This window comes from Camellia sinensis, chromosome 15, assembly GCF_055761805.1.
Source record: "Camellia sinensis isolate YWXY chromosome 15, ASM5576180v1, whole genome shotgun sequence".
Classification (NCBI taxonomy): Eukaryota; Viridiplantae; Streptophyta; class Magnoliopsida; order Ericales; family Theaceae; genus Camellia; species Camellia sinensis.
In genome coordinates, this window is record NC_138975.1 from 94,675,205 (window position 1) to 94,686,639 (window position 11,435).

Here is an 11,435-nt window from a genome sequence, read left to right on the forward strand (position 1 = left end):
GAGGTATGCTAATCAAAACGTGCCCTAATCTAACCATCGAAAGTGGATAAATAAAATGGAGAAAGAATTGGGATTGGAAGACATGCACACACACACGCACGTTTATTACAATATTGTGCCCTCTTGAAGGAGGGTCCGAATAAATAAGCTAAGCTAATTAAATTAATCTAATTAAACTAATTAGACCAATTATTACAAACCAAATAGAGAAATAGCTAAGCTAAGCTACTTATTATTACAACACTTAATTAATTAACAAACTAATTAATTAAATTATAAAACCATGTTAACTAACAAGTAAAGCATTAAACAATACTGCCTCAGCTCTGTTTGGAAATTAGAGGATGCATGCCTCGGTTTTTGCCCCAAAAAGCCCTCCGGTTTGCTCTTGAGAGGCTCTGTTTGCAAGGTTACTCCAAGAACTTTCTGCTCCACCTTACCAATTCACTGTTGAGGAATGCAACAGTGGCCTGCCGGCCATGATGACTTGCTGCCGACCACCTGCCGGCCAAGGATGAGCTCTGCGGGCCAACAATGAAGCATTGCCGGCCAATGATGAAGTGCTGCTGGCCACTGGTGTTCTGATTCACCAAACTGCAACAGAGCACACACAGAGGAAAATGGAGGGTTTTTCTAGGACATGTTTGTACTGTACCATCTCCTTATCATCTCAAAACATCAAATGAGAGGGGTTATTGGATCTAAAGCCACCAACCAAGCATTTTTTATGCATGATGGCCAAGGATCCAATTTGCACACATTCAATAAATGCACAAAACAAAGACTCAAGTCCACTACCTTATCATGGATGATCAAAGGTAATGGAGACCAAGAAACATGACACGTTTCATCACTATGAGTATGAAACATCTCGCATTTCTTGTGTTTGGATTAACGTCCGATCCAAACACATGCAATGCAACACAAATGCTTATCTTGCACAAGTTTTACTTTTGTCAATTCTTGTTTACACATTTTACATTACCGAGCCATTCACTAACCGATTAAGTCCAAGTGATTGTCCTCTAATGGGAGAAGGGTTAACCAAAGGACGGTTTAAGACATGAGGGAGCTCATGCCTTTGGCTAGGAGGAACCCTCAAAAGAGAGTTAAAGCCATTGAGCATAAACTCTACCTTGAGCTTAAACACTACCCTAAAGCCAACCAACCCTCAAAGCAAATTAAAAGTGAAGAAATGAGAGAGGTTGCAGAATTTCAGTGCTGAGATGTCATGAAAAAGAATGCTAAAACATGCAAGCAACACATGCACAACATGTTCAAAACCAAAAGCATCAAAGCTAGTGAAGAACACTACACTAGAAGCATGCAATAACAAGCTTAAATGATCAAACCAGCCCTAGACAGGGCTACAACATGCCAAATCAGTGGCTAAAACATGCTAAGAAAGAAGCACAAAAGGCAAGAAAAACATGCTCGCATGTTGGTTCACAAATGAGGCACAAAGCACAGCTCTCAAAAGCCATGAAAAAGTGGAATATGTGAGAATGTGACAAAGATATATGCACTAAAATCACATGTTAAATGATGCTATAGCATGCAATCAACTCAAGCTAAGCATGTTAGAGGCCTCAGAACACAAAGCTAGTCAAGGCCTTTTACACTACAACCATACAAAGCATGAAGCATATGACCAAGACCACCCAAAACAGAGCTAGAACATGCTAAAACATTAGCAAAAATGTGCTGGAGTTAAGCTAACACAAGCTAGGATGATAGGTTAAATCATCAAGTATGCTAGGCTAGTAAGCATGATTGCACTACAAGTGCAAGAAGCAAGCAACAAGTGATCCAACCAGCCAAAAATAGAGTTAAAGCAGGTCAAAATAAAGCTTAAAACATGCTTGAACTAAGCTACAAAAAGGTAGAAAAGCATGCTCATATCTTAGGCTATCAACACATGCAAACAAAACACAAGGAGGGGAGGCCACCCCCTCCTATTTGGGACCTCAAAACCAACTTTCCACCACTAAAATTCTCCTAGAATTCAGTAGTTAAAAGGCCAAGAAAAGATTGTTTTACAAGCTTTGAAAGATGGCTCAAAAGGCTTTTCAAGCCAAAGAGCAAAGGGAGGTAACCATCCCTTAACTAAAGAAAGACTCAAACCATCATTTAAGACCTTAAAAATAGAGTTTTTAGAAGTTAAAACCAGCCTAAAACTAGCATGCAAAGATGGCCAAAAAACTAATTAAAACAAAGCTTTAAAGAGGGTAAGGCTTTACCCTTGAAGCATAGCAACAAACAACCCAATTTCTGAGCTCAAACCAAGCTTAAGACCTCAAACCAAGCTTCAAGGGACCCCAGCTCCAAGGTGAAGGTATTTGATCAAGGTTCTTAGAACAAATGTGTAGAGAATTCCCACTTTCAAGCACAAAATCAAGTGAGAGAGGAATCTAGAGAGAGAGAGAGGAAATTTTGCTCACCAAAATTTGTAACCCCTCACATGGGGAAGGGCCTCCCCTTTTATAGAAATGCAAGCCAAAGCTTGCCTTCATCCCTCCATACACGTAATGGAGGGGAGCATCAATGCTCACAAACTGGCTCAAAATATCTAAAAATATCTACTGATGCACTGGTGGCCGGCCAGCCATCAGTGATGGCCGACAGTGGCTCATTGATGACCGACATGGCTTATCAATGGTCGACAGGCCTAAATGCATGGCCGGCAGTGCCCAAAAGTGGCCGGCAGTGCCCCTAAAGAAGCATGCTGAAAGGACCAACACATGGTCCAAAAATGGGAAAAAATTGATGCAGGGTTTGGAAAGTTCAAACCTGTGGCGTTCCGCTGCGGAATTCGAGCGCTCGACGAGCAATCACACTTGTCACTGGATGTACCTGCAAGAACATCCAAGTCTTGAGGACGGTCAAAAATGGGGTGTCTACAGTTGCCCCTCATTGACAGAACTCAGAAGTCATGAAATGACGTGAGTGAATGTCAAAGCCTAGAGACGACCCATTTTTGACAAGGCCGAAGACTTAGACAAACATTCAATATAACAATACAAAGATGCGCCCGCAGGCTGGGGCAAAATGCAAATGGTATGCACGATGCGAAAGCATAACCTATGATCATGCAAAGAAAGATGTAATGAAGTACTCAACTGTAAGTATCATGCAAAAAAAATGCGACATTTTAAGCAAACCAACGAGGTATAACAGTCTCACACCTGAGAAGAAGTGAACAAATAAACACGCCACGGGTGAGAATCACAAATCAAACTGCATTTCACACAGAAAGGATGTAAGAAAATTATGCAATCTTAACTGCGCCTCACGCAGGAAAGGCCAAAAGCGGCTGTCGGCGTACCCGAAGTCTTAAACAAAACACATCCTAGCGCGTTACTCGCGAGAGGAGTGAAGGAAGCGATGTACACACCAGAGGGTGGTATAAACATCGGAACATGTCCCAATGTTTCTAACCAAGAACAAGGTGGCATAAACATCGAGCACACGTCCCAAACACTTCTAACCGAAGCAAGGCATAAGCGTTGGGCACACAACCCAATGTCTCTAACCAACCGAGAGGTATAAGCGTCGGGTACATAACCCAAACACTTCTAACTAGAGCAAGGTATGAGCGTCGGGCACACAACCCAAAACGCTTCTAACCAACCGAGAGGTATAAGTGTCAGGCACACGGTCCAAACGCTTCTAACCAAAGACAAGATATAAGCGTCGGGCACACGGTCCAAACGTTTCTAACCAAAGCAACATGTCGGTGTAAACACCGGGCGTACCTGTATGTTTCTAACCAACGAAGAGGTATAGAAAAGGAATGGTTTTACCCGGGATTCCTCTGAATGAACCGTACACACAATATCGTGCATGCACAAGAAAGAAACTTGATAAGCACAATGCAATACAATGCACGTCTCATACGAGACGGATGACCGTAGCACAATGTTTGAGGCATGTTTCATGCACAACATGCAAGAAATGAAACAACAACATATTCTATGCAAGATAATCAACGACGCAGATCCAATGCAACGTGTATATTCTATGTAACACGATAATGCCCGTTCTATGCGACAATTCAGAATGCATGCTCCATGCAACAATTCAGAATGCATGCTCCATGCAACGATGTAAGCAATGCACATTCTATGCAATAACAAAAGCATGTTTGGCAAAGATGACTCAAAGGCAACTCTCGATTTACCTCTCGAAGAGTTGTAATATGTTAAAAAGGATACACCTTGTGTGTGTTGATGGGCGATGACCACCGCGCACTAAGAACGTAATTCTGGGCTTCCACGGAGGCATTTTGAATCAAACTTTGAGCACGACTTGCATTTCTTCGAACCCAAAGACACAAATCAAGGCCAAAAAGGCATAAGAAGCTCGTGGGACCCTGCCAGCCATCTGAGGAGACCGCCGGCCACTTGCCGGCCATCGGTGAACATTGCCGGCCACCAAGGCAACACTGCTGGCCATCGATGTGCCACTACCGGCCATCGATGGCAGATTGGGGCAGTTTGGTCTTTTGACCCACGGTCTTTAAGTACAAGCAAAGCCACTTCATTTCCTCATAACCCCTTGCACGAAATTGCTCTCCCTTGCTCTCTAGATGCTCATTCTCTCTAGATCTGCGCATTTTACGCGTTTTCCAACACCCTAAAAACATTATCTTCGCAAAAACCCTCTTGTTTTCTTCACTTTGAACCGATCAGAATTTGGTTTCGACGCTTCTTCCTTCATTTCCACCGTACAAGGCTCATTCCCCTCGAGTTTCTCCCAAGGCTAGTACACTTTCCTGGGTTTTGACTTTCTTTGAATTTTTCCTCTCTCCTAGGGTTGACTTTTCTTTAAAGTTTTACCATTTTCTGCATTTTTTCTCATTTTTGCTCATTTTGCACCCATTTCAGATGGCAGGCGATGTCCCACATGACGGGGTCTTCCTCGCGCTTCCTCCGGTAGAGTTTGAGGCAGACTTTGAGGCCGAGCTGAAAGTCGAGCCCCAGCCATTACCCCCGAGCGTACGCCCCTTTGATTCGGCGAGGTATCACCCTAAGACCCATATAGTACCCACTGCGGGAGGCATCAAAGCCTTCACTAACTTCGCTGAGGATGTGCCAGACGACCTTTTACTGAGAGAGCCTGCGTCTCACTTGTCGGCCATCGCCGTGGAGGTACGAACTCCGTTTTTTCTACAGTACTACCTTTAACTGTTTGCATTTTTTGCACTGTTTTGATCTGACTGCCTTGATCTAATTGTATCTCATACATTACTGCTTTACATTTAACTACACCTTCAACTGTACTTCTATCACTTGATTTGATTACATCTCATGCATTACCGCAGGACAAATCCCGCTCTTTCAGAGGCTACGGTACTACGACAACTCGGGATTGGTACGGCGAGCTCCCAGCTAGGGTTCGCGACATTATCGACGAGACAGGCTTCGGTCTGTTCTGTTCTAGCTTAACGCAGGTCGTAGCGAGCCGTCCTCTCGTAGGTGCTCTCGTGGAGAGGTGGTGGGATATCACCAACTCCTTCCATTTCTCCACGACAGGGGAGATGACGATGACTCCCTATGACTTCGCCATGATCACTGGCTTAGGCGTAGGGGGTGATCCGATCCCTCTCGACCCTAACATGGGAGAGTGGGAGGCATCATGGGCCGTACTGCTTGGGGCGCACTCGCCGATACTCCGGGCAAGCATGGTCCGATATAGTTGGTTCAAGGAGCAGTTTAGAGGAGTCGAGCCGGAGACAATTGAGGAGATAGAGCAATATGCCAGGGGCTTCCTCATGTTACTTTTCGGTACCACGTTATTCTCAAACAAGTGGAATACCGTAGGCTTATATCTGCAAAGTGCCTTGGTAGTGCTCTAGAGAGTTCAGTTCTACGACTGGGGAGGAGCCAGTCTCACCACCCTGTACGGATACATGAGCTCGACCTCTCGCATAAGCGGGACCTTGATTGGTGGCTATTGGCGGGCTTAGGAGGTACACCTCTTAGTTCCCCCTTTTCACTTTACATTTTCCGCTTAGCACTTCTTGCTTTACATTTGTACTTTATGCTCTGCATTTCTACATCTGCTCATGTACTGTATGCTTTTTGCCTTGCATTTTCTGTATCTGCTCATACACTGTATCAATCACATTTTCCCTGTAGCTGTGGGTGTACGCATACTTCCCGGCTCTTGCTCCAGAGCCTATAGAGGAGATTCCCGCGACAGTCCCATTTTCTCGGGTATACGCCGGCCAGCTCCGTCGCAGGACCCGGGAAAACTTCATGTTTTTCCGTCAGTACTTCGATATGGTCATGGCACATGAGGTAACCCAAAACAAAGCCATCCCTCTTTTCAATCAACTTGATACACACATTAGACAATTGACAATGACTAATCATCTATTCATTCTCTTCCTTTTCAGATCACATGGCAGCCGTGGAATGCGATACCATCAGGGCTCCGAGCCCAATATGAGACAGCCAGCGTCACCACTCGCTGTCACATCCTCCTCGAGGGTCCGATCTACCATGCTTGGTTCTTAGGCGAGTGTTTTGCGCGACATACTCTGGGACTACTTGCCCCATTCATACCAATGGCGCCTCTAGTATCTATGAGAGAGACACACAGACTTTCTGCTGAGGAGGTGATCCAGTTTATGGTAGGACTGGAGGCAGACTACTTTCGTGCGGATGGCGACTACGCGACCTTCATTCAGACTTATCTGATGCCGCTTCTGATTGGCATCCGTGGAGGTGAGGGAGCGAGAGCTCCGGCTATGAGGGAGAGAGGCAGAGGGGCCAGAGCGGCTAGGACTCGTGGTAGGAGAGATCCCGGAGCGAGACAGGCGACAGGATGGCCAAAGCTGCCTACCTCACTGACTTATCGGAGACATTCTGGGGAGACTTCCCAGATCCCCATTGAGCCTGCACCACCTAGGCATGCACTTGTCGGAGTTTGAGGCTCGACTCCAGTATGTACCAAACTTTACATTTTGCATATTTACTTCATTTCAATTATGCTTTATAGAATATTGATCCCTTCAATGCACTTGCAGGCACCCATAGAGTACACAAGGCAGGCACCCATAGAGTACACAGTGCAGGCCCTTGAGCTAGCGGCTTCCTTGACAGAGATGGTACAAACGAGCCTGGACCTGCTTAGCCTCTACAGGATTCCAGTAATTTCTTTTAATTTGCACTTCATGCCATGAAACTCTCTGCTGGCACATTAGCATTTCAACTGTTCCACACTACACCGATCTGATACATTGCATTAAAACACTACATTGATACACTGTTCCTATACATCGCCTACGACATACATACATTGCAATCAGTTACTGCTCACGGCACATCATCTTTTGCATCTAATATACACTACAACTCTAATACATCTTAACAAACTGCCCTTTTCAGATTCCTTTCGAGATGCCAGCCCCATCGGATATCCCAGCAGGAGCAGTGGCAGGACCTTCAGCACCTCCTCTATCAGGGAGACAGGCTCCGACACGCAGCCAAGGCGGAGTTAGGGCACCCGTAGCGAGAGTGGCCCTTCAGAGCCCATTCTGGGCGATGATGATGACGAGACGAGCGAGAAGAAGGGTGAGGTGGCGAGTGCACAGTCAGAGTCCTCTGAGGATGGAGATGACGACACTGGCTCAGATTCTGCTAGTGGCGAGGCTGGAGAAACAGAGGAGGGCTCCGGTTCAGACCCTAATTCAGATTCTGACAGCGGTGCCGATGGTGATAGTGCTCCAGAGTCTGCTCTACCGAGGAAGAGGATGAAAAGGGCCTTTCGAGCTTGCGATAGTCGGCACCGACTTAGATTCTTTTTGCTATGTTTTCTTTTTTTGCTAGTAGTGTTAGCACATTGTACAGCCTTAGGCAGTTTTACTTTCTTTGAAAACTTGTACTCTTTTTAAAAAAAAGAAACCATGATTAGAATGAAAAATTTAGTTTTTGGTTTAAGAAGTGTTGCATTCTGCATTCCAAGCATCGCATAACATTGCACAACATGAAAATGAGATTGATCTTTGTTTGAAAACTACACATTCAAATTGCATTGTCTTAATCAGGTAGTAAACCAAACTAACAACTGTAAGAACAAAACAACTCGATAAATAACATAAATACAACTCGAAAAGCAAATCACGACAACTCAATAAACAACATACATACAACTCAATAAACAACAAAATGCAACCTAATAATCAAGACCAGATGATTACAACTTAAACAAACATGCTCAAGCTCGGAAAGAACCAAAAACAAGACCCCGAAAGGTGCCAATAACATAATACAACTGCTGAAAGCAACTGGATCTTCACAAAGGCGATTATTGAGCATGAAGGGAGGCTGCCGGCCATGGAAAATGGCCTGCCGGCCATCACTTCCTTCTGCCGGCCATCAATGTGCCTATGCCGGCCATTGATGAGCCCCTGCCGGCCATTAATGAGCCACTGTCGGCCATCGATGAGCAGAACCTCCGAAATGTTGACACCTGTCCTCCACTCACTGCCTTATCTTCTATAAAAGTTCCAGTTTCGTGGTTTCTTCATTTCAGCTCTATTTTTGCCCCAAATGGAACCATTCTTCGCCGAAAAACTCTCCAATTGGATTGCGACTTTAGATGGCTCGGAAAAGTTGAATTTCTGAGGTTTCGGGCTAAACGCACTATTCCCGCTAAGCCGTACTCCGCTATGCTTTCCGTTCCTCCATGCTGCGGCTAGATGTTGGAATCCGGTTACGCACGTGTTTAGCTTCGGGGGACAAGAGATGTGTCCTACAATCGAAGAATTTCAAACTTTGATAGAGTCCTAGCGTGTTGAGGAGATCTTGCCCCAGTCTCATTTTGGCCACATCCAGGCTTTGGGAAGGATGTGTGGGCTCACTTTACATGATGCTCGGTCCTTGGTTCACAATGAGGAGTTGGACATCCCCAGCTTGATTCATTGGTTTTCTGATGCCTGCGACCGCGGCGACCGTCTCTGGCAAGATTTTCGGCAACATGCCCTCTGCTTGTGTATGTTGGCCCATTTTCTACTTGCCCCTGGCTTTGGAGGGTCTAGCATGCGCTTGATTGAAGTTGCCCAAGGCTTGAAAGAGGGCAAAAGCTGCATCGGATTGACACTAGCTAAAACTTTGATGGGCTTGGATATTTTCCATCGCCGGGTGACAACCAAGTTTGCAGGGAGTCCACTACTATTGCAAGTAATGTTTCCCACCCTTCTCACATGTGTTTCTCACATCACTTGGCCCTCAGGCTCTGTTTTTCTCTCAAAACCCTTTTCTCACTTTTCTCTCCTCGTACACCTCTCTATTCTTTAATCTCTCTTATTTTTCATCCATCTCCAGGTATGGCTGATGGAGAAGTTGAAGGTAGTGGACGCTTGTTCCGCATATTCAACACGCAGCTATTTATTTCGCCCTCGGCTAGTGGACTTTCCGAACGAGGGATGGTGGTGCCACTGGATATGCAGCAGGTCTACTGTTGACATTGCTTGGCGTTGCCCCTGGTTTGATCTGCCTAAGATGAGCTACAACATGTCTTGGCAACCTGGCATTCAGTTGGTTGGCTTGACGCATTGCATTTTCTACTTCCCATTCTGATTCCGGCATCAGTTTGGACATGACCAAACTTGCCCGGAAAAGGGGATAGAGTACCCAGCTTCATTTCCAATTCGAGGCTCACAGCTAGCTCGGTATACTACAACATGGAGAACAAGAGAACTTCTGGCCCCCACTCCCAATTTCAGTTGTACGCTTTCTGGCGAATGCATTGCTTGGCTTGAAGATGAGGCACAAATCGGGCCTACTTTGGCATCTGAAGCTTCCATAAGCTCTGGGAGGGGGCGCAGGAATACCTGACTATGCCCCAAGTTTATTGCTTTAATCTGTACTTTCAAGTTTTCTTTTTGAATGTAATAAAAAAGCAACTTCAATTTGTATTAAGAGTTGGAGAACTGTGTATTGAAATCAATGAAATTGAAGGTTGTGGGTACTGAAAATTTTCCGTTTGGTCCAAAAATGGTCTAAGTTGTAAAAAGATTAATTTGAACAAAATCAACTTTTATTAAAACTTTTCAAAACCATTTTCGATATGGATCACAACTGGACACGCCCGAGATCTATCCTTGAGATGTACAACCCCAAATCCAACAATTGGAAAGTTGTCCCTTGTCTAAATAGCACTGCACTGGAGATGACAATCGAACTCTTGGATGCAGAAAAGACAAAGATGACCAACATGATCACATGGACACAGTTAATTTGGAAGTGTTTATGGCTGGACTTCATAATGAAGTTGCCTATGTATCCCAAAGATAGGAATCAAGCTTTACGTAGTTCGGTTCGGGTTCACTCGGGTTTTAACACTCTCCTTTGCGCTCTAACTTTTGCCAAGGCAACCCTTTCTGGGTTTTCAACCTTACGAGCTCAGTTTTTCTTATTTCAAATTTTTTGTGCTCTAACTTTTGCCTAGGTCGCCCTTTCGGGTTTTTGGCCTAGTGAGCCTCTCGGGGGTAATGTTTCTTCAACTTGTCCATATTGACTGGTTGGGAGAATTTGAGACCATCTAGGTCCATAAGAACAACAGCTCCACCCGACCAGATAGATTTGATGATGTAAGGACCAGTCCAATTAGGTCTGAACTTGCCCCTAGGGTCGTGAATGGGAGCTCGGTTGTCTTTGAGCACCAAATCCCCTTCTTTCAAATTCCTGGACTTAACCTTCTTGTTGAAAGCCCTAGCAATTCTGCGTTGATAACCTTAGACGTGATACAGTGCTTTCAGCCTTCTCTCATCGAACAGCATGAGTTCCTCAAATCTGCTTTGCTGCCAATCTGCTCCAGCTATCTGGTACTCAGCCATTACTCGCAACGACGGAACCTCAACTTCGATCGGCAGAACAACCTCCATCCCATAAACCAAGGAGTACGGAGTTGCCCCAGTAGAAGTTCGAATTGACGTTCTGTAGCCCCAGAGAGCAAATGGCAGCTTATCTGGCCAGTCCTTGGAGGTTTCCACCATCTTCTGTAGAATGTGCTTAGTGTTCTTGTTGGCGGCCTCAATAGGTTCGTTGGTTAGCAGCCGATATGTGGATGATTTATGAAAAACCATGTTGTATTTCTCCAACAGGTCGATCACCTCCTTCTTGTAGTGGGAACCATTGTCCGAAATGATTTCATTTGGGACTCTGTAGCAACAGATAATGTTATTCCTAATGAACTTAGCTACGTGTGACGCCTTCAGCACTGCGTAGGATTGGGCCTCGACCCACTTTGTAAAGTAGTCTATCGCCACCAGGATATACTCATGCTCGTTCGACCCCTTCGGAGTAACTACCCCGATATGACAACCTTCACCTCTGATTAGTGCTAATCTGTGATTAAGCATGATAAGTAACTGATTTGACTGAAATTTTGAATTGATTGCAAGAGTATATTGCTTTACTTGCATT